We start from the raw sequence: 25007 nt of genomic DNA on the forward strand, positions 1-25007 counted from the left end.
TCTCTTGTTATTTAGGCGCATATAGGTTCCATGATAGTCAAGTGACTTGACTTTTCTTGTATTACTGATGTATAAATAGCACACACTCTCCTGGGTCATGTTTGCTGGCCTAAGACACAAGACCAATTTCTTAATTCTTAGCAAAGAACTGACCCCTTACTTTGCTATAAGGAATGACAGCAAAGAGTAAAAGGAAGGACTCTATGGATGGGGCAAAGAATGTTATGCAAAAGCAAAGATCAGAAAATATAGGACTCACTTAAAACACTGTGCATTAGGGTAACTGTACATCATAATGATGGACCATATTTTTATAATAAAGAGCTATGCATCTTAATGGAAGTAAACACTACATGTGACCTAATTTAAGCATCATGTGATCTATAAATGAATAGAAATACAACAGGGTACTGCATGCATTCAGATTTTATACTCATAGGTTAAAATAATTTTAAATAAGAAAAATTAAAACATCTTTAAAATAGAGAATAAAAAAATGCAGTAACTAACCACCTTCAAATAATTTTAGCCCAGCACAGCTGGAACTCGCCAGTTTCCTGGGGTGGTGGCTTGGAGAGAAGTGGAAGAAACTGGGCTCTGTGGAGATACTTAAAACAGACAATGAAGGTCAGAAGGAGTAGAGAGAAAATGTTAAGGCAGAGTAGAGGTTTGAACATATTCTCCAAAAGCCAAAGTGAGTGATTCTAGTCTGAGAGTAAGGTACATAATAGTGAGACCATTTAATACATGCACAGGTTGCCTATCCTATTAAGGATTTCTATGCCATGGATCCTAATGGGTTTCCTTCAAAATCAAGAGAGGACACTGGTTAGAATATGGTTCATTGTTTCATTTCAGCTAAGTATACCCGATAGCTATTGGGGTGATCTTTCATATGTGCAATGAGTAACATATTGACAAGTTGTAGTGTTTAAGCTTATTTAAAATTAGACTCTGGGAACAGGAAGGTTATTTTTGTGTCTTTAAGAACTCCCTATCCTGGAGCAGGTGGGCCCTCATCTACATCTATAACAGGAGAATGAAAACAGCAGGAAGCTAAGGTTTTAAAACTACTGTGCTCTTGGAACAGCTGGAAGGTAAACTATTTCCAATCAAGGTTACTATTGCGTATTCTATAATGTAAAGTTGCCCATGGTGGGAATAGGAAGCCAGAACTTCAGTCATGGGAAGTTGTAGAGGACAGAGGAGATGCTCTGTCTGGAACTCTCTTACTCAGGAAATCCAGCAGACATCCTCAATTCTCCACTGCTTGGGTGTCTGCTGAACGTTGTGAGATCCAGTATTCTCTATCTTCTGTTATTTGTTCTATGACTTGGAAGCCTGAACTGAGAAAGGATTCTGCTTCATCCAGATATCTGAAGAATGGTTGTCTCAACATAGCACCCTAGAACCCCGCCCCCTGCTGATTTCTTCTGGATGTTTGCAAGCCCCAGATTTGGAAGACCTTAACTTTTATTTGTTCTCTCAATTGGACTATGCCAGTTATCTCTACTAGATACCATGAGAGCCCAATTTGATGAGGTTTTGCTCTCTGCTACTTCTCTGTATATACTACATGCAATTCTTTCACGTTTCCTTGCTATCGACTTAATAAACTCATTTCACTCAAAACTGAAGGCATCTCCATGACAATTTTAGAAACATACAGAGAAATGTTTTTATCTAAAATCAGATACTCTCTGTCTCCTTATTGTGCTGTTATTATAATATTCCTTCTTATTTTGGACAAGACAGTCCCTTCGGAAACAGCCTAGGAAAGTCACTAAGAAGCAGTTTAAAATGTAAGCAAGAAGCATTGAGTTATTAGGCAAGGCATTACAAAGATAAATGGTTGCTGAAGGAAAAAAATGTAATTAACAGGTTACACTGTATATGTTTGCAAAATGCCTATGATGCATGAAAATGTTTTTGTCTACTTAATTTTCCAATGATTGTGTGTGTGTGTTCAAATTAATTAGATGCAAACAGCCTTGTGCTTGAAATAATTTTGTCGTAACTGCTATATGCAGCCAAATCAATGGACTGCAGTCAAAAAACTCTAACTTCAAACTGTGATCCAAGCAACCGTCTTCCTAGTGAGGACCTAGGAACAGTTGGGGTAAGGGTAAGCTACTGTCCTTAAGGGGAAAGAATCCCAAAGCCTCCTTAAGCACCAGCTGGAAGCCTTCCTTTCAAAGGGAAATTTGTAGCTTGTTAAGGCTTTGCCAAGAAATAAGTGGTCGGAGAACAAAGATCTTCATCTATTTTGTTCACTGACATACCCTGGTGCTTAGAAAAAGCTAAATGTTCAATAAGTATTTGCTTAACTGGTGAATCATTGACTACATTAATCAATACATTGCCCCAGTACTTTAACAGCATGATATAAGAGTAAAAATTTGACATCAGAAGTCCTGAGAGTTCACCCTCATTGGAAGGGGAATACACAGTAATGCACTTGACATCATAAGACCAATGTATGTCTCTATCAATAAAATAGGGAAAGCAGTTATGAATCTGAGGAACATTTTCTTAGGAAAGCATGCAGCTAACACTGAAGGGATGGACTGGGGGTTGTCTTCCTTGGTAAAGTGCTTGCTGTGTGTGCAAGAATGAAGATCTGAGTTTGAATCCCAGAATCCACTATAAAAATGTATGTGGAGTAGTATATGCTTATAATCCCAGCACTGAAGAAGTAAAGACAAGGGAATCCTTGGGGCTAGCTGGCCAACCAGCCTATTGTAAGCAGCAAGGCCCAGGTTCTGATGAGAGATCTTCTCTCACAAGCAAGGTATGTGGCTTGTAAGCAATAGCACCACCCAAGGCATCTGAATACACACAAACATACCTGCACACATCCTCAGGAGCACACACAACACATGTGCACATGCACACACACAAGAACATTAAAGGACTGACATATTGAACACCTTAAAGGTCAAAGGAAAATCTCCTATGTTACTAGTTGTTCACCCTATTTCTCACATATTATCAATTCTAGAGTCAATCCATAAACATCTTGTTTAGAATTCTTGAGTGTATTTTACACTGGGGGATAAAAACAAAAAAGCAAGGTGTCGTGAGTGGTGGGAAATTAATTCCGGGAGGTCTCTGAGGTTAGTTATTCGGGCATCAAAGGTCTGAATCTCTTTGTGAGACTGGAGATCCTCCCACTCAGCTTTCTATAACATTAGTACTGTGTCCCAGGGTGCTCTGTGACTAGAGCTTCTTCCAATGCAGGCCTATCCCAGATCAAATGACTCTTAATTTGAAAATGCCTAGGTTTATCAATACCATATACGTGTTTTACAGCTCCCCCCCCCCAAACTACTTCACTATCTAACAAATACACTCATTTTCCAAATTTTTCCTGTAAGAATCTTATTTATGAATCTCTTTAACAAACCCTTAAACTGTCATTGCTCTGGCACCTGTATGAAACTCTGAGAGCTAACGGTGTCCATGTGTCCAGGATGTCTCTGCAATCTCTGGGTTCTTCTTCTCACTCTCCAGAGGCAAGAAGAACAGCGAGAAAACTGCTGCCTATGGTGACATGAGAAAGGATGCTTTGGGAGTATCTTTGGAGAAGAGAGCTGGGAAGTAATTGGAAGACAGTATCACTACCACTATATGATGATTCTGCTGGGAGAGTAGGTGAATGCGAATAATCAAAGATGGTGCTCTAGTCTTATGGCTTCTGTGAGTAGGAAAATAGTTTGACTGTTGGCCAAGGGAGAGAGGTCAAGAGGGTGATCATTTTAAAGGCAGGAAAGAACTGCTCTAATCATGCACTGTACTCATCATCACTCTTAGGTTGAACAGGTAGCCTTGCCATTGGCACCACATCTGAAGGTAGCACCTCATAGGTAGTTTGCCATAGGTACTCTATATGGGTTAGTAAAACAGTATCTGCTCTACTGTTTACTAGTACAGTTTCAGATAACTCATTTATCTTTTCCAAGTCTCATCTGGGGGAGGGTCTAGGGATCATAACTCCCAACTAGATAATAATAATTATTTTTAGTCATAGAGTTATGATAAGAGCTAAAGATGAAGCTCAGATAGAAGAGTGCTTGCCTTGCATGTGTGGGGCCCTGGGTTTGACTTCCAGCAGGGCATGAAAACATAGAAAGTGTTTAGGATGGGTAATAAGAAGTACATACTAAGCTTTCAATTAACAATGACCACTTACACTCATCCCCCTCGGGGAATTCGTATGTGATGGCGGGGAACTAAACAGATGGGGATGATCATTTTATTAATAATATGAGCTCATTTTAAAAATAATTGTTGGCAGAGCCTCTGGCTGACACAAAACACATAGTTGCATTTGGTTTTATGGGGACACAGAAACCTCTTCAAGTGAATATAGAACTCTCCACACGGGAACACGGTGTGACTTGTCAGGGCTGAACTCTCTGAGGCCCAGTTTCTCCACACTTTCCTTCACTTCTTCCACAAGATAGTGAAGTCAGTGGCAAAGGATGTGTTAAGAAGGAATCAGTGCAAGAAAAAGCAAAACGTGGACCCCTCCAGCCTACTTACTTAAACTTTAATATTGTGTGTAAGGGTAGATCATAATACACTTAACATAATTTTATGCGCAGCACATGTGCGTATGCAAAAACATGTAAATCGCATCACTCTAAATGCAAATATATGCATGATCTTTTTTGTTTTCTATGCCACTTAGATATGACCCTCAGGATAACCTTAATAGAAACTACTGCCCTAGGTACCATATTTTAACTGAATTACTGATCTGAGATTTTTTTTCTAAGAAACTTGGGAATGTAAAAGAAATCTGTTTCCCAGTTCATATCTGCGTGGGTTTAGCCACCTGCTAATGGTTCCATATATCCTGTCCCTTTTACTGCTTTGCTCGATTGCTTAGACTTTTAAAAATGTGTACATGTTTTCTTTTCCATCACCCTCAACTCCAGATTTTAAGTTCCCTAAAAGAAGATGTGTTGGTTTAAGTCAGTAAAAGTCTTGGGCCTTTGACATTCGGTTGGTGGCTGTTTGGGAAGGATTTGGAGTTTCTGCTTTCTTGGAGGAGATGTGTCACTGGGGGTGGGTGTGAGGTTCACAGGTTTCCCACTGTCCTACTACACTCTATTTCCCGCTTGTGGTTTGAGATATGAACTCACTGCTAATCCATCCTGCTAAGCCTTTGCTCTGTAGTCATGAACTGTAATCCCAACTAAACACTTTCGCTTATAACTTACCTTACTCATGATGTGTTGTTATCCAGTGGTTGAAGAGTAATATAGTAGGTGTTGTGTATTATAATCATTATTTCCTACTGTAACCCTGGCAACCAAATCTTTATAAAAATAGATATTGGAAAATTCTAGTTTAGGTGGTATGGCTGACAAGTCTCCAAAAACCAAATCAAGACATTGAGTCTGAGCAGCATGAAAACTGCCCAAATATTAGTGGTGGTGAAACAATTGGACAGACTCAGGACACTTATTAACTGAGGCTGGATCCTGTGTGTGTTCTTCAGGCTCAGAACAAGTCAGGATTGCTTCATAGTGTTAACTTTGCTCATCCACCCTGGTATGTGGGCCCAACAGGCTCCCTATGGGTGGGATATGGTGCAAGCTGAGATAAAAAGAAATCACTCACACAGAGAACAAGTCATCAGAACTCCAGAGCCAGGAAAACTTTACAAAGGAGACCGGAGGACAATTTCCAAGAAATCCCTTTTGTAGATAGAATGAGTTGGCACATGAACTAACATCATTGAAACTGTTTCTTATCTGCCTTTCCATTCTCTCTTTCCTCTCTCTTTCCATGATTCTGTCTTCCACTAACCTGATGGGTCTCTCAGGGTCCCCTCCCTCCCTCTTTCCTTCTTTGGAATGTGTTTGCCTGTCCTCTTGGTTCAGCCCACTCAGGATGCTCTGCTCTGTATTCACTCTCTCTATGGCCTGGGTCCCCTGAGCTGCCTATCCTGTGCCTTCCAACCAGTTCTTTCCCAGACTCCTATTGCACACTTGTCATCCAGCATTTTCATGTTCCATTTTGGATTCTATTAATACATCTAGTGTCTATATGACTCTAACTCAGATCCTTAGAGTTTTTAGGTCTGGACAGGATCATGGCCCTTTAGAAATAAGGTTTCCTTCCATATGATATTTTGTTCTGATGAGACATACCTCCTGCTTTCTCTTCACAAGTCCCTTAACCACAAAGGCCATTAGAACTCTTTCTCACAACCTGTCTCATCCTGTGGCAGGGTGAGCTATAGTCCTATAAGGAAAAGAAAACCGCCAAACTAAATGTCCTTTAGCCACAAACTAAATGGACCCTTTAGTCACTTCTTGGTTTTTAAACACTCTTATTCCTTTTTCCCCTAGTGTTTCTGAAGTCTTCATCTCATCTCAGAACTCCTTGTCCTTCAAGTTTACTGACTTCATTCCCACACACTTGCTCAAATCCCAGATCCATCTGCACTCAATTTTTCAATGCTTTTCATTGGGCTTAAGGGTAAACTTCTTGCTCAAATAGATTCTAAGTTCCATGGGGAAATGAGTGGTTTTTTGTTACTTTGTCAGCATGAATCCATAGAGAACCACTTGGGGCTGTCAGGATATATTTTAGGGAAATGACTTTTTTAAGGAATAACTCTTGAACAGGGAGGTCTGATGCCTGTGATCTTTGTTCCTATAAAAATAAAGCCCAGGTAAGGTTTTGTTGTTGTTGTTTTTGTTTGTTTGATTTTTTTGTTTGTTTTTGTTTTTTCAAGACAGGGTTTTTCTGTGTAGCCCTGGCTGTCCTGGAACTCACTCTGTAAACCAGGCTGCCCTCGAACTCAGAAATCTGCCTGCCTCTGCCTACTGGGAGTGCTGGGATTAAAGGCATGCGCCACCAACGCCCGGCTTCCAGGTAATTTTTTTATTGGGTATTTATTTCATTTACATTTCCAATGCTATCCCAAAAGTCCCCCACATGCTCCCCCACCCACCCACTCCCACTTCTTGGCCCTGGTGTTCCCCTGTACTGAGGCATATAAAGTTTGCATGACCAATGGGCCTCTCTTTCCACTGATGGCCGACTAGGCCATTTTCTGATTCATATGCAGCTAGAGACACGAGCTCCAGGGGGGTACTGGTTAGCTCATATTGCTTCACCTATAGGGTTGCAGATCCCTTTAGCTCCTTGGGTACTTTCTCTAGCTCCTCCACTGGGGGCCCTGTGATCCGATCCATCCAATAGCTGACTATGAGCATCCACTTCTGTGTTTGCTAGGCCCCGGCATAGTCTCACAAGAGACAGCTCTATCTGGACTCTATCCACTGTTTGGTTGTGGGTGTCTGCATCTGTCTGAATCAGCTGCCAGGTGGAGTCTCTTGGAGGACAGCCATGTTTGCAAACATAACAGATTATCATTAATAGTGTCAGGGATTTGGTGCATGCCCATGGGATGGGTCTCAAGTTGGGCAGGTTATTGTTTGGCCATTCTCTCAATCTTTGCTCCACCCCCTGCCCCTGCATTTCTTATAGACAGAATGACTTTGAAGTGGAAAGTTGTGTGGGTGGGTTGATATCCCAGTCATTCCATTGGAGTTCCCTCTTGGCTACAGGAAGTAGGCTCTTCAGGTTCCATATTTCCAATGTTTTGAGATACAGCTAAATCCCCATTGATTCTTGGGTGCCTCCCTTATTCCACGTCTTGGATTCTTTCTGGCAATGCCCCTACCTCTCCACCCCTGTTAGTGGCAGATATCCATTCATTCTGATAAGCCCAGACAATTTGAAGCAGAATTTTTCCTACTTTTATTGTCTCTTTCTTTCTTTCTTCCTTCCTTTCTTTCTTTCTTTCTTTCTTTTTCTTTCTTTCTTTCTTTCTTTCTTTCTTTCTTTCTTTCTTTCTTTCTTTCTTTCTTTCTTTCTTTCTTCTTTGGCTTCCTTCCTTCATTCTTTCCTTCCTTCCTTTTTAAGAAAAAGAAACTTAAGTGTCTTTTCATTTCCATTTTTTTTTTTTGGCTTGTCTGTTTGGGTTTCTATGTTTTGTTTGTCTTTTTCTTATAGAATGGGATGGAAAACCTTTTACTGTAAAGATATGGATGTCAACGATGTATACTTTGATGTTCATTCAGTCGTTGCCTCCACTGCTTCACTAAGTCAGTGCTAGGAGAGAGCATCTATATACAATATGGAAAAGACTAGATGTGACTGGGCAAAAAATACAAGACCAGAAGGGAGAGAGAAAAGATGGCAAAGAGTCTTTGTTCTCTCATCTGGCAGAAAGCTCCTAACATGGTAATAATCCTTTGATCACCAAAAGAAGCCTTTTTTTTTTTTTTTCTGTGTGTATATCTAAGCCAATGTCTGGGAATGAATGCCAGAATCCTCTCTTCTTACATCATCAGCAGTTACTCTTCTGGCCCTTGATTCATAAATCGAGTCTGTTTTTTGTTTGTTTGTTTGTTTTTATTTTTTTTATCCACTTCATTGTAATAGTAGTACCTGCAATCTGAGTTGTTTAAAAAAAACATAAACATACAATCTAGAAGGATCTAGATGGGACAATTCAAGTGCATATTTTTCTTGTTACTATCATTTGGATGTTTTAAATCATCAATAAAATATCAGTCTAATAAAACAATTAACCCAAGACAATATAATGATTAATACTGATTGTCACCTTCAGAGGGTCCAGAATCACCTCTGTGATCAACAAGCCTCTGTAACCACCTGTGACGGACTGTCTAGAGTAGGTTAACTGACTAGCAAGGCCCACCCACATTGACAGAGGGACCATAGGCCAAGCTTCTAGACTGCCTGAAACAGAGAAAATGCACTACCATAGCATCTGTCTCCCTCTATGTACGGTGATGAGCTCCGCAGTGTGGTCCTGACTGTCGATCAGGGTGAACTGCATGCTGGAACTACGAGTCAGAGTAAAGCACTGACTTGCCTTTGCAAGTGACTCTGGCACCAAGCTGCAATTTAAGAAAAATAGTTGGTGACATACTGTGGCATGAAGTCCTCAGTCTTGTTCCTTCCTAGTCCCCAGATGCTGTCTAGAATGCCCCATTGTTCAGCAGCATGGTCTTGTTATACTTCAGGTTAACAGAATCAGAGGACAATCCCCATTTCTAAGTAAATTTTTCATGTATGTAGAGAAAGATATGTTCACTTTAATTTAGTTCAAATTAAAAAAAATATGGACAATATATAAAGAAGACAGTTAAGACTTTATAGTAATACAAATAAAGCAATTTAAACATTTTAATACTATGTATGCATGTTTGCATGTATGTATATAGTTTTACCTTCATGCATTTGTATAAAATCTAGGATCTATATAAGAGAAAACATACGCTATTTGTGTTTCTCAGTACAATTTATTTTATTTAATCTGATTTTCTCTAGATACATCCCTTTTCAAGGAAAAAGCATGATTTCATTCTTCTTTGTGGATGCATAAAATATCCTTCTGTATGCATGCTACATTTATTTTCTTCGTCCACTACTGTGCTGATGGACATCTAGGCTGATTTTATAACTTAGCTATTGTGAATAGTTCTGCAATAAATGTGGACTGATTCTTTATTACTTTATACTTTTAATACCATCTCCACAGTGTCCCACAGATTCTTGTATGCCATATTTTTATTTCATATTTCATTTTAAGAAATTTTAATTTCCCACTGGTTTCCCTGATGAACCATGCATCACTAAAAAAATGTGATATTCAATCTCCATGGGTTTGTCTTTTTTTTCTCTCAGTTGAATTCGACTTGCTAGTTTTTGGAAATGTATAGCTGGGTGTCAGTCATGTCATCTGGTCATTGTGAGTTCTACTTTTAATGTTTTGAGTAACCTCCAGAATGTTTGCTTTTTTTAAAATTATTTAACCTCTCTGCCAAAAATCAGTTATAGCTGTATGGATTTACTTCTAGGATCTTCCATGTTTTTATTTTGAAGTGTGTCTTGCTTATGTCACTGTGGCTCTCACTATCCCCTGAAACCTAGCATTGTGCTGCTCTACACAGTGCTGCCGTTTAAATCTTAAGGAGGGGTTGCTTTTGTTATTTATTGCTTCTTTGTTTGTTGTATTTCTTACATTTCTGTACACAGTGACACTGAGAACTTTTTGTGAAGACTTCATAGAATCTGCAGATCTCCTTTGCATGGTAGCCATTTTTCACAGCACAAATAGACATTCACCCAGGACTTAATTATGGAAGCTCTTTCTGTAGTCTAGTGTTCTCTTCCATTTTTCTCTTTAGTGTTTTAAAGATTTTATTGTAGAGGGCTTTCACCTCCTTGTTTAGGATTATGCAACAGTAATTTGTTTTTGAGGTATTGTTAATGGGGCTGTTTTCTGAGTTTCTTTCTTGGCCAATTATTTATTTGTATATAGGAAGACTACTAATTTTTGAACTCCAACTATGTCTTCTTTTGACAACACTTTCATTGAAAATATTTATCATATATATTTCCCTGGTCAGTGTTGTCGTGTTCCTGATTTCAGCAGAATACTAAAGGCTGGAGCTGAGGTAGGTAGCTTTTATTATGTTGGAGGGTGTTCTTTCTCTTGTTCTTGTTGTTGTTGTTGTTGTTTGTTGTTGTTGCTTTTTGAGACAGGGTTTCTCTGTGTAGCCCTGGCTGTCCTGGAACTCACTCTATAAACCAGGCTGGCCTCAAACTCAGAAATGCGCCTGCCTCTGCCTCCCAAGTGCTGGGATTAAAGGCGTGCGCCACCACGCCTGCCGAGTGTATTCTTTCTATGCCTAGTTTTACAGAGACTTCTATGCTGAGATGTTGAAAATTATGTGATTTCCATCCTTAAGTCTATTAGCTTGCTGTGCTACATTATGGGCTGCCATTGGTTAAGCCATTTTTATGCCCTGGAATAAAGCTCACTTAATCATGGTGAGTGATGTTTTTCTACATGCAGATGAATTTGGTTTGTAGTTATTTTATTAAGGTTATCTGCGTCCTTGTTGTTCAGGTCACTTGGCCAGTTATTGTCTTCCTGCCGATGTGTCCTTCTCTGAGTAATTCTGACATTGTAATGGCAGTGTGTTTCCTTTTTTATTGTAGGGATTTTTCTTGAGAAACATGTGTTCTGTTGCTCTTAAAGGTCAGGTAGAATTCAACAGTGAACTTTGGGATATCACTCGCTGTTTATTTGAGCTCATTTGTTTTCCTTGTTTTGTTTCTGTTCTTTGTATGCTTTAGTTTTAATTTTGGTAGATGAGACATGCTTAGAAATTCACCCACTTCTTGATTTTTATTTTGAGTTTAGGTTTCCAGGGTATGCTCTGATCTCTTTTCTTGGTTTTCTTTTGTGTCTCTTGCAAAATCTCCCTTTTCATTTCTAATTTTATTAAGTTGAATCTTCTGTTAGTTTTAGTTAATTGGACTAAGGGTTTGTCAATTTTATTTATTATTTTCAAAAACCTTCTAATATGATTGATTCTTTGTGTTCTTCTTGTTTCCACCTGATTAATTTCTACCATGATCATTTTTTTAATTCCCATTAACTTATTTTAGATTTGGCTCTTCATTGTTTGTCTAAAACCTTCAGGTACATCAGTTATTTATTTGATATTTCTGTGATTTTTAAAAAAATAGTATTAACTAAATTTATTCTTAGACAATTTCTCACACAGACATATGTACAGACCACCTTCACCCCTCACCATCCTATTCCTCCTGTTTGTTCTGGTTAGAGTTTGTTTTACAAATTATCTTACTACGTATGATTGACTGGCCTGGAAATTACTAGGTAGACCAGGCTATCCATGAACACACAGAGATCTACCTCTCGCTGCCTCCTCACTCTGACTTTTTTTTTAAATGCATGCATCTATAACTAAAATTCACTCTTAATACCACCTTCATAGTATCCCACAGGTTCTTGTATGTCTTTTTTTTTTTTTTAATTTGACTTCAAGAAATTTTAGTTTCCTTCCTGGTTTCTTTGATGGTTCATTTATCACTGTGAAATGTGATGTTCATTCTCTATAAATTTGTCTATTTTTTTAAATAGTTTTTTCTCTCGGTTGGTTTCTAGTTTTATTTCTTTTAGGAAATAACTGAGTGACTGACTGGAAGGTTGAGTGAAGGATTTTGAAGATGACTGTTAAAACACTTTGCTCTGTCATCCTCTCTAGATAATTCCAGCTTGAAGTCCATTTCCTCAGATATTACTGTGACTATACCTGTCCTGTTCTTCAGTCTCTTTTCATTCTTTCACAGTAAGGCTATGGCTTTCTGCCAGTTAGATGCAGAAAACACATAGATTGATTTTCATTCTTAGTCTTGTCTACTAGCTTGTGCACTTTGGCTGAAAATTTGTCATTTAGAGTTATTGAAGGTATGTATTCATTCTCTTGCTTTGTTTTTCTCTGTTCAGAACTTTTCTAACCCTCATTTTTTTACTGTGTGTGTGTGTGCTTTTCTGCAACCTTGTAGATATATACATCCTTTTGTTGTTGTTGTTAAGCCTCAAAATAATTGCACATCTTTAGATCATTTAGGAATCAGCATCCAAGGTAAAAGAGTTTTCTATTGTACTCAACTTCCTTCCCATCCCAATAGTCACCTGCTCTCTTCCCAAAGAAGTTAGTATTCCCCTCCATACATATATTCTTTGTGAAGTCAAATGGATTTTCTACTCTGAAAACTCTGTTAAAACATAGATCTAACATAAGCAAGCCTACCCAAATTCAGTGCACTGCTTCATTAAAGTGCAGTTCATCCCAGTGTGGCATCTATCTTAACAGCACTGATAATTATCCCTTTTACTCTGTGCTCTGACATTTTATATACTAGGTGTTTGGGCATCAGGCAGCTAAAGTCACCATGCAAACCCTCATCTCTGCTAAGAAGCTCATTGGAAAATCTGAGGCTGAGCATCAGTACTTGGTGTTTGTTGTTGGATTTTGTTGTTGTTGTTGTTGTTTTGTTTTGTTTTTTCCAGAACACTGATATAAAAGAAGACGATTCCTTTCCTGGTGGTAGCAAGGGCAGCACCATGTTCTTCACGGCCTAATCCTCTATTGCTTGTTTGTTGTTGTAGTTCCTTTGTGTCCCCCAATCTAGTGCAGCCTTCCTCTTTCTCACATATGGCTCCATTGAAATGGCATTGAATACAAAGTTCCTTTTATTGCAGTCTTTAGAGTATCAAAGATAAGACTGAGACTATGCACTTCTGAAATTATGTTTTCTATGGCAGATTGGAAGCCATCGAAACAGTAAGCTTTTATATTTGAACTTGTTGACTAATTGACCTAACCAAATTTTCATTTATTCTACAGCACTGACTGAAAAAATCAAAAGCCAGAACATGAGATTGAAATTCATCCCATGCTGGGCAGTGGTGGTGCACGCCTTTAATCCCAGCACTTGGGAGGAAGAGGTAGGCGGATTTCTGAGTTCAAGGCCAGCCTGGTCTACAACGTGAGTTCCAGGACAGCCAGGGCTATACAGAGAAACCCTGTCTCGGAAAAACAAACAAACAAAAACAAACAAACAAACAAAACAAAAAGAAAAGAAATTCGTCTCATAACACAAATTATTTCATATTAAGCTTTTCTTCAAAAAGTGTCATGGCTGTGCTTGTGCAACAATGACTAGAGCATAATTTTGGGTCAATAAAACAAAACAAAACAAAACAAAATTCACCTTAGGCCTGAAGTACAAAAAGAGCCATATGTAGAAAAGTCAATAATAATAGAAGGCTCATCCAGTCGCAGTGACTCGCAGAGAGGTATCAGTAACTTTCAGGGTATGAACTGAGTGGAAAGAGGCAGTAATACCACGACAGAAATGCAAAGCAGAGAAAGCTGCTCACATACTGATGTCAGGAAAACAGACACAGACTGAGAAAGAGAGCAAGTCCCACCCTTCTCTTTTCCTAAAACTTCCTACTGGGCTCCATTTTTATAGTCTCACCATGTGACAGTGTTCAAGCCAAGGATAAAATGTCTGATATCTGGACCTCAGAGAACATTCTACACATATAGGATAACAGCACTTTGTTCTTCTGCCTGTGACTATTTGGAGATGAGAACCCAAAAAGAAATATGGTTAAATAAAATAATAAAAAAACGAGGGAGAGATATACCAGGACTTGGGTATAGCTATTTCCTCCAAATTGAAACATTTCTTCCTAAAAAGGGGAAAACAAGAAGAAGAAGAAGGAAACTTACAAGACTCAGGAAGTAAACACAATTCCCAAATCTCAGAAAGCCCCTGAAGTTTATGAGACTCACAAAGCTTCTCCCCAAGATTATAAAAGCAGTTACAATTACTGGAGAAAGAAAACTCCCTCATCCAAGCTTCTTGAAAAGTTAACACTCATGATGTGTGGGCTTCTCCACCATGCTGCTGCCGTTGTGTCATTCCTGCTTTTGTAAGTAAGCCTCTAAGTATAGTCTTGTAAGTAATCCTAATGAACTTGCTGCTTCATAGACTAGAATCATTGCTTTGGTCTGTCCTTGGTCCTGTATCTGGACTCTGTTAATATCTAACAGGGAAAATCATACAAGAAACATATATGAGAAAGGTCATATGAGGACAGGAAAAAAAGGCTGGTATCTGAAAACTAGAAAGAAGAGTGATGGCAGCCTTCCCCTTTGGGACTTCTAGCCTCTGACCTGTGAGACATGCCATTTGATCTAAAGGTCCTGCAGTATTTTGTTTTCATTATGGAACAGACTGGCCTCTCCTCTCCCTTGTTCATTTCTTCCTTTCTTCTATCCTATCCTTTCTTTACTTAAAAAAAAAACTATTCTTATTTAGACCTTTATTTATTCTCATTCATCTCTCCTTTTCCATTTCCTTTCTTTCCTCTAAAAGAAACAACTTCATTTGTTTTTATATTTTGGAATAATATTTGTATGTGTTTCTTTGAAATAATTAATTGTATGCCTATGTTGTTTGTTAACATGAATGCTATTGTGTGTTTACTCTAACTTGCTTTATTCACTCCACGTAAGTTTTTTTTTTTATATTTATCAGGGTTACCTAGGGTACCTGTCTATGCATTGGTCTAGAGCTATATGCTTGTCATTAGCATGTAGCCATAACACTAATGTAACCGTTTTTTCAGCAAAGGATAACTGGATTGCCTACAATGCCTCCCCATCACTACAAACAATGATTTAAGAAACATCCCCATTTGTTTTCAATTACAGTTTTACATAGAATAGTATCTCAGTAAGAACAGACACTGATTTTTGTTAGGTATTAGCAGAGTCCTTCAAAATTGCTATGTTCTTCTATAATCCAACCAGCCAAGCCAAGGTTTACCCATGATCTCTCCTCCCATCAGCATTTATTAGCTACTGTTTTATCCATCTGACAGGTCTTCAGGGATACTTCATTGTTACTTTAATTTGCATTTATCTAATTACTAATGATTTTGAGCATCCCTTTGTAAGTTTATTAGTCCTTTGAGTTTCTTCTATGAATTTCCTTTACATATATCTTTGGACCATTTTTCTCTTGGGATTCATATCCACTTCTTGTTTATTTGTAGGAGGCTCATGTATATTCTAGATATGGGTCTCAATGGTGCTCAATACTGAATAAAAATCTTTAGTGTAATGTAATCAATTACAGTCATTTTCTACCTCGTGATTCTATGGTATTGTGCTTTTCCACATTAGAAGACTATTCTTCTGTATTATCAGTTTTATGTTTTTCACATTTAAATACATAAGCCATCTGGAGTCTTCTTTATAGCATTATCTGCTTTATTTTTTGCAGTAAGACATTTTCTCTAACACCATCTATGAAATAATTAGTATACTTTCCATAATACCTTGGGCTCTTCAACTCTTAATCAACATGCATCAAAGTGCATATACATATAAATATACAACATGTTCAAAGTGCATATACATATAAATATACACATGAGTCTGTGTACGTGTCATTTCATAAAAATCTCTACACATCTATTGATTTTCTTTTATATCAGATTATATAACTCTAGGTTTGGCATATGAGAATATCTAATAAAATAAATATCCTTTCAGATTTTTAAACTTTACATCCCATCAACACCTCAAACTTTGAAATGGTTTTAATGTATTTCTTTTTTGTTAACTTTGTTCTTGTAATTACCTAGATTTTGTTTCAACAATGCCTAATGCTTCATTTACATTACAATTGAGATTATTGATAATGTATTAAAACAGTATTAGCTTTTCTATGTTTATTTATATTTGGCCTTTTCATTGAATTTTATTTTCCCAAATGTAGGGGATTTTTTTTATTTTATTTTATTCTAGGCGTGGTTGCTGCATCTGTACAGCCAGCATGGGGAGTTTTTACCACCAATTCAAAGCCAGCTCAAAGGACAGAATAAGATAAAAGAAGGAAGAGGAAAAGGAGGAGGAGGAAAAGAGGAGGAGGAAGAAGAAGAAGAGAAGGAGGAAGAGAAGGAGGAGGAGGAGGCACATTCTTTTGGTTTAAATCAATTTCCCAGGCTGAGAACCTGTGTCATATGTGAACTGTTCATTTGTGTGTCCTGTGTGTCGGAACCTGTGTCACATGTGAACTTTTCATTTGTGTGTCCTGTGTGTCTGAACATGTGAACTGTTCATTTGTGTGTTTTGTCATGTTATGTTGACTAGAATTCCAGATCAACATGGAAATATAGACAGTGACAAAGGACATTTCTGTGTTTACTCTACTAGAGTAATGGCTCAGTAACTTATTCACTGAGTGCAATGACTATTTCCTAATGGATCAGAATATTCATATAGATTATTTTTCTGAGATGCTATGTAGTAAATAGAATCTGGGTGAGTGATGTCAAGTATGTTTTTATCACTGATGTGCCATAGCCACATTCCTCATTTCATTTCCTAATTGCATTGCTATTCTAATGAATTTCCTATTATTGAATTTTCATCTCAGAAGCTTAATTTAATGTGATTTAGTAAAGTTCAATGTAACTAATAAACTCAATTTATTGATATGTATTATCTTTCTTCTACAGTTTTGATAGGAAGTCTTACTTTTATATGATTATTTGGATGTTTATGTCAAAATTGAATTAATAAGTTAAATTACATCTTTAAAAGTTCTAAGATTTTAATCATAAAAACATTCAGATTTGATTTATTTCCCAGATACTCTTGACCATTTTCAAATTTTAATCAGCTAAGTTCTTCATTCATTTAGGCAATTTATTAAATTATATTTTACTCCCCAGTTACCTATTTACCAGTTTCTCCCATCTAGATTCTAAATCATAGCCTAGGTTGTTTGACAAAATTTTCCAGTGTGGTGGTGGTTTGAGTGAGAATGGCCCACTAGCCTTATATGTTTGAATGCTTGGTCTCCAGTTGGTGGAAATGTTTGGGAAGAGTTAGGAGGTGTGGCTTTGCTGGAGGTGTATCTCTGGGTGTGGGCTTTTAGGTTTCAAAAGACTTAAACCATCCCACAAGTGCTCCCTCTGCCTCCACTTGAGGATGAAGATGTAAACTGTCAGCTATTGCTGTCTCTGTGCCGTAGCCCTGACATCATGGTCTCTAACCCTCTGGAACTCTAGTTCAATTAAATGTTCCTTTTTATAAAATGGCTTGGTCCTTGTATTTTGTCACAGTGGAAAAAAAATGAAACTAATACAAGTGCCCTTGATAAGTTCTCTGCTTGTTCTAGAATTGTATACTGCATCTGTTGTGCTTCATTTCTGATTTGACGATCTGTAGAGGTTTCTCTTTGAAACTACTTAGTTAATTTTTAAAATCCAGCCATGTATTTATTTTTCTACTCTCCAAATTCTGCTCTGTAGTTACCAGCTACAACTTTTATTGTTCTCTTTATTTTATAGTATTTTTAAATTTTCCGAATTAAAGGGCTAGATCAAATATTTTCCGTCACTCTTACTTAAGAATGAATGAATTGAGATTGGTAGTATGCCTGTGACTGCAGCTCTGACTGGAGTCTTCCATATCTTTTGCTTTACGTCTGCTCTCACTCTCTCAATGTCCTAAGCCCTAAGGATCAACTCTGAAGCTTTGATTCCCACCTCGACCCAGCAACTATTTACAAAAATTGCAGTGGCTTCGAATTCTCACAAGACTGGAGCAAGCAAGTTTCTCTACGTGTTTATAATTAACTTCTTGCAGTGTGGTGAGACAATACACCATATAAATGTTTTTCTTTTAGTTTTTTTTCCCTTTGCCTTTTATTTAAGCTCTTTTTATCTAATAAGCTTTGAAATTTAAAAGATATCAGTTGTATATGAAGAAGTACATCATCTGTGTTTCTGGAAACAAAATATTAATCAGATCTGGAAGGTCATCTGTTTTGAAACCAGTTTAATTCTTTATGTAATTGTCTTTTGCTGTTAATATTTCAGACACAGGGACCTATTTCTAAAACACCACAGTGTTGGTCAGCTTGTTGTCGTTGCTGTTATTTTTCAATATGAGATTTCTCTCTTTCCTCCACTTAAGGCTGTTTTCCATTAAGATCCTCTTAGTGCTAATATTTCTGTTGGTTTTCATTTACTTTAAGGTTACTGCCTCCACTGTTACTTTGACATTTTCTGAGTTGCTTGTGGTGCAAAGACATCACTCTTGTTGCTGATATCGAATTCTGATATTGTCCTATTTTCCTTTGAAGTGAGTCTTTTTATAAATAAGGGCATTCGAATGTATGTATTTGTTGTATAATTACAGCTGCTAGTCTTAATTATGACATAGTGTTACATTTTGAACCTTTTATGATTCCTTGCTGTTCTCTTGTATCGTTTTGCATTTCCTTTTCTTTTTCTCTTTTCATTAGGTTTATTGGAAACATTATTCTGTAAAATGAGACTATAATATCTCCATCACAGATGCATTATGAGGTTTTAATTACCTAATCTGAAGAAAGCATACTGAACAGTATCTGCTACACTAAATATGCTCAGTACGTACTTGTCATTTTTCATAATTTATCATTCATCATCATCACCATCATAGTTACTGTTTGGAGAAAATTCACAGACCTGCTCGACTTTGATTTTTCTTGGAATGTCTGACAAGATAGCCATGGAAGTTGTTAAATTTCCCAATAATGTGTGTAGCAGGTCTTCTAGTTCATCTTGTCAGCCACACTCCTTCTGACATCATAAATGTTACATGGTTTTGCCCTTGATTGTTGTTTCCTTTTGCAAGATGATAAAACAACCACTTGTTAGAACAGAGTCCTCTTCTGCAGGTGCACTGTGTTCCCACCACCTTTTACATTCTGCAGACCCCCAGATTGCTGCATTCCTCTGCCTTATTTTCCTTGCCGCTTCTGATACACTTCTACATCTTGTGATTTGTGTGCACAAGATAGTCCCTATCCTAGCTCCTGCCTCTTGGCCCATCTTTCATATTTTATTTCCATATAGTCTGCGCTCTTTAGAATTTTATGAGGTGTACAAAGTTGATGGCATGCATCTTCTTCTGCCTCATTTAAAAATGTTTAAAATTTCCCCATCTATTCTTAAGTACTTTGATTTTTCATATTCTTTATGGGGAAAGTCTTGAAGCCCCGTATTATTACATATCTTTGGGTGAATCTTTGATAGCGCTTATGCTGTCTTTGCCTAGGAAGAGAAGCACAGATGCTTTTCCAATCCCCATTTATCTCCATGGTTAGTAATCATTTTCCAGACCTCGGGCTACAAGGCAGATGGAAGCAGTGCCCATTAGGATATGATTTCCAGACGAACAGTGAGACAGAGCCCGGGCCCATCTCTAAACAGATGGACTGTAGAGTCACCGTGTTTCGCAGAACCTGCTTTCTATGATGTATTATGCACTCTGAGGCACTATTCAGGCCCCTTTTCTGGGGCTTTATTGGGGAGTTGAGGTCATGGATGTTCTGCAAGGACCTATTCCTTGCTGTACTGCACAGTTTAGGGTACCCCATGCACACAAAACTCCTAACCTTCAGCTACAGCCAAGAGCACCAGGCTTAGAAGAAAATGATTTTAAGGAAAGTGCTCCCATCGCTCCCGTTTTTCATCGTTGTTCATGCCACTGAGTAGGTATCTTTTGGCTCCAGCAGACACCTCTCTCTCTCTCTCTCTCTCTCTCTCTCTCTCTCTCTCTCTCTCTCTCTCTCTCTCTCTCTCTCTCTCAACTTTATAACCATATCATAGAAGAGAGAGGTATACCATCAACCTGCAGTGACTCCTTTCTGTCGTAATTCATCTATACCATGGTTCAAGCACCTGATAGGGAATAACATGGGTCAGATAAAGTTTTTCTTGATTTTTTTATATTGTATTTTGAGAGGAATCATTTGAGTAGGCTTCTCAGGTGGAAGTGAAATTCATGTTTTGGTTTTTACAGAGACTAATAGCACAAGATACTCAAATATCTACAGCCTCTGTTACATCTTAGAAGTTCCTGAAAGCCATCGAGGAATTGTAGAGAGATCAAAATTCATTTCCTTGAAATCTACAGTTGCATTAGTGATCCGTGCCATCCCCTTCCAAATCCAGAAAGTACAACAAGTACCTTAAGAGTACTTAGAAAACTTGAGAAAGGAAATCTTACAGATGATTGTGGCAAGACACGTCATGTGGAGAGCTTTGCCTGGGTAAGAGACTTTGAGGAGTTCTCAATGGGTTCTATCTTACAACCACTCACCTCAAAGATTCAGAGGCTATGTTTGCTCTGTGGACATATACACTTTTAATAATTCAAGTATGTAGCTCAAAATGAGGTTCTTGGAGCTAAGAGGGCTGAGTCGGTAAAGGGACTGACAGATCATCTTGGTTCTGCTCAGCAGTACCCACATGGATGCAGGCACAGTGATATGTTTGTAATCCAGCAGTGCAAAGGTAGAGACACAAAGTTCCCTAGAGGTCACCAAATTGATGGCCTCTAGGTTCAGGAAGAAACCTGTGTCGTAAATAAATAAATAAATAGGAGGCCAGCAATATGGATCAGCAAACCTGTATTCTAGATAGATAGATAGATAGATAGATAGATAGATAGATAGATAGATAGATAGATAGATAGATACACAGATACACAGATACACAGATACACAGATACACAGATAGATAAATGGCCAACACTATGGATCAGCTGCCTGCCAAGACTCATAATCTGAGATAGATTTTCTAGGACTCACATGGGAGGACAAAACCATCTTCTAGAAGTTTGCCTCTGACATATTGCTCACCCAGAAATGAATAAATAGATGTAATAAAAATTAATTTAAAACTACAGTAAAGAGTGATCCAAGAAGACTTTACATACTGACATCTAGACTTTCCATACACATACATGAGCCCACAGGCTTGTATGAACACATATATCCACACTTGAAAATGAGTAAGTGGGTACAAACAAACAAATCCTTGGGATGGTTTAAGAAAAAAACAGATAATCTGAGCCCAATATAAATGTTTTTGATTATACTGGAGAAAAGAAAGGGCAGAGCACACACTTAAGATATAAAACCTAGCATCCCTCTCCAAACGGTCAGGAAGTAATTCCCTCTCCTGGCAGAAGCGGGTCTAGCCATTTCAAGACAAGTTTTCAAGATGGTTTCTTCTGCCTTATCCTCCAAAAATGTCTTTAGCCTCAGGAAGAGAACTGATTAAACGATACATGCAGGTATGATTAAGAAATCTACAAGTCTGCAATGCATCCAAGGCTGAAGATTTCAAAGGGCCTCACTCTCATTAGTCACTCCCCTTTCTCCCTCAAATGAACGGCAGCCTTGTAGTCCTTTCAGGACCATCCATTATCCTGCCTTTCATGGCCATGAAATCACCTTTGCAGAGTCCAACACATGAACCCTCTAGTTTCCTGTCATGTGGAATGTACTTGCTGACGGCAGGATGCAATGTGCTGTTTATTTCCAACTTTCCATATGGCGCTGTGTTCAATATGTAGAAGCAGGTAGATCTCTGGGGCTCGCTGGCCACAGACAGGAGACCTTGATCAAGTCTGCTATTTGAGTAACACCACCACCACCACCAAAGCCAAGAAAATCCAAACTAAAAAGGAAGTAATTCCCTTGCATTCTACCACCAAACTGGCTGCCACAAACACTCTACTCCCACAGAGAGGAAAGAGAGCAGGCAAGAGACTTGTCCTCTCATCCATTACATCTCCCTCTAATTTTTAGTTTTTGACAATGCGCTAAAAATTGTCAACCGATGCATCCGTAGAATAACAGAGGGGACACTCTTGGTGAGCAGGCTGCTTGGTCACTAGACATCTTTAAAGTTATTAGCAAAGTTATCTCATTGGATCCTCAGACATTCAGGAAAGTCAGTTCTGCTACTATCATTCTACAGGGGCTGTTTTGTTGTTTTGTTTTGGTGAGGGTGTTAAAAAATGTATCCAAGGTTATATAGATCATCAGTAGGTGGTCTTGGGGCTCAAGCCAAAGTCATCTGTAAGTGTCCTAGACTACATGGAAGCTACATAAATCTATAGATTGTTAGCAGGCAGTCAAAAACATAGCTTCCATGGTGTATTTCTCCTTGCATGGGTTTTAATCTGTATGTACCTAAGTGTGTTATTCACACTTCCTGTCTCATCTACCTGTAGCCCTAAGATCTACTCATGGTTTTCCTCTGACTTCCCTGACATCTTGCAAAGCATAGCCCAGACCTCTCTATAACTAAGTCAGTGGATGATAACCACGATTCCTGTGTGCCACACCCTTTGGACTTTGGGAGCACATATGTTCCATGGTCTGCATCTTGGTTTAAACTGGCGGCCTTCTGGCTAAGCCGTGAAGTATTTTCCTGAACTCTGCAGCTTGGTATTTTATTCAGTCTCCCTGAACTGAACTCCAAGGTAATCTGTTCTGTCTATTGTCTCTCAGCTTCCCACACCCCAGCCTCCTGCCCTCAACTGTCACCAGCTAATCTTGTTTCTTTTCTATTTTGTCTTTCCTATGCTTCCTCCTAATCCTTTTCAAATTGCTGTTTTCTCAGGCCCTTAACCTGGGCTCAACTCCTCCCTGTTCCTTAAGCCTCTTTCTCATTTCTCTGTCAACACCAAGAGCTCTCTCTCCCTTTCTAACTGGGCTTCCACAACCCGCTGGCATCTGACCAGTGAGAACGGTTCTATTGTTTCTCCTCTTGCCCCAGAAGGAGTTACACATCTCCCTTCCAGGAATTCCTGTCACTTCATAAATATCCCTAGGCGTGTTGAAAGGCAGCCACCATCTGGCTGTGCTGAGGCCCATCAACAAACAGCCTCAGAACTATTCAAATCATGTATATTTAATAACAACAATTCGTCCACCTTCCCAGTCCTTCTGGGCCATACTTGCTTTGGTTCTTTTAGATATTGATGCTACTCTGTTTATTTGTTCTTGAACAAGCACATGGTGTAAGTATCTCATCATCTGAAATATGTCTGCTGTTAATCTCAGTGTTGGTACTAGGGAGATGGTTGCTAGGGCAAAGTGCAGTTTATCAAGAGGAAAGAATTCCTTGTTAATTTGGATTGCCCGCACCCAAATAAAAGCTGGGCATGATGTGTGTTCCTATAACCCCAGTGCTGGAGGACAGAAGCAGACAAATCTCTGGGGCTCACTGGACAGCCAGTCTATCTAAATTGAGCTTTTGATTTAGTAAAAGATTCTATCTCAGAAAATAAGATGGAGGATTGGAGAGATCGTTTAATGGTTAAGAACATATGCTGCTCTGACTCGGATCCTGGGTTCAGTGCCCAGTGCCCATATCAGGCGCCTCATAATGGCCAGAAACTCTAGTTCCAGTTAATCACACACATTCTTCTAGCATCAATAGGGTCCCACACTCACATACACCACACACACACACTTAAAAACAAACTAAAACTAGATTGATCATGGTGGCTCATGCCTTTAATCCCAGCACTGAAGAAGCAGGGTCATTGAATCTGGAAGTTTGAGATCAGCCTCATCTATATAGCAAGTTTTAAGCTGTCAAGGGCTATGTACTAAGACCCTGTCTCATAAAATCATAATCTTTTAAAAAACTGGAAAGAACTAGAAGAATGATTTGCAGTGACCTCTGGCTTCCACATGCTCATACATGCACAAGTGAGTACACAGACATCACATTAGCAAACACAGATCTCTATGTGTGTGTGTGTGTGTGTGTGTGTGTGTGTGTGTGTGTGGTAACAGCATTCATCAGAAACAGTATATGGCATAGACAAAGCTGACTAGTGACCAGAAGGGAGTTTAGCTTATATCCTGGTTCTTGGAACTTTTGTTTATTTGTCCTTATCAAACTATGCTCTGATCGTTGCAGACACTAAGGATGGGACACATTCCCCACAGCAGGAAATAATTCAGAGAAGGTCTGGGCAGATGGTGAATCTGTATCAGGGGAGAGTCAGCAGCAAGCAACAGGTGTGCTGGCAGAGAAGCCAGAGCCAGCATCAGGCGCTAAGTTGGCAGCAAGCAGAGTCAATATCGGGGAAATCTGGCAGTAAGTAGAGGGAGCCAAGTATGAGCATTAAAGTTCAGATCTATAAAATGATGAAAGTGGCAAAATGGCATCAGGTATGGGAGGACTCGAAGATTATAGACACGAACATCAGGACTTCTTCAAGTCTCTGGAGTTGCCATTCAAGATAGACTTTTATTCCCAAGGAGGATGGTAGGCAAAGTAGAAAGGCAGAAAGATTGAGCAGGCATTGAGTAAGGTGAGTCACTCCCTTCCGTTCAGGTTCTACCTGCCTGGGACCAGAACTGGTCCAAGTTCAAAATGGGACCTAAACGGCCCAACTTTCTAATTCAAACCAAAGAACTCATTATCGGGTTACCTAGATGAACCCTAGTGATCAAAGATGACAAAAAGAGAAGGACCAACAGAGTATGTAGACCCTGGAGCAGCCAAGCTGAAAAAAAGACTTATTTCCAAGGAGAGTTTGTCTAAATAAGAGTTCAGTGTCCTAATAGAACCTGACTGCTTCTATTCCTATGTATGGTCTATGTCCCAGAGGTGCCTGATCCACAGACCTTTACGTTCAAAATGAACAACTCCCATTTGACCATATGAGCCCAAT

This window comes from Mus caroli, unplaced genomic scaffold (assembly GCF_978045245.1).
Source record: "Mus caroli unplaced genomic scaffold, Mus_caroli_1 scaffold_3, whole genome shotgun sequence".
In the NCBI taxonomy this organism is placed as follows: Eukaryota; Metazoa; Chordata; class Mammalia; order Rodentia; family Muridae; genus Mus; species Mus caroli.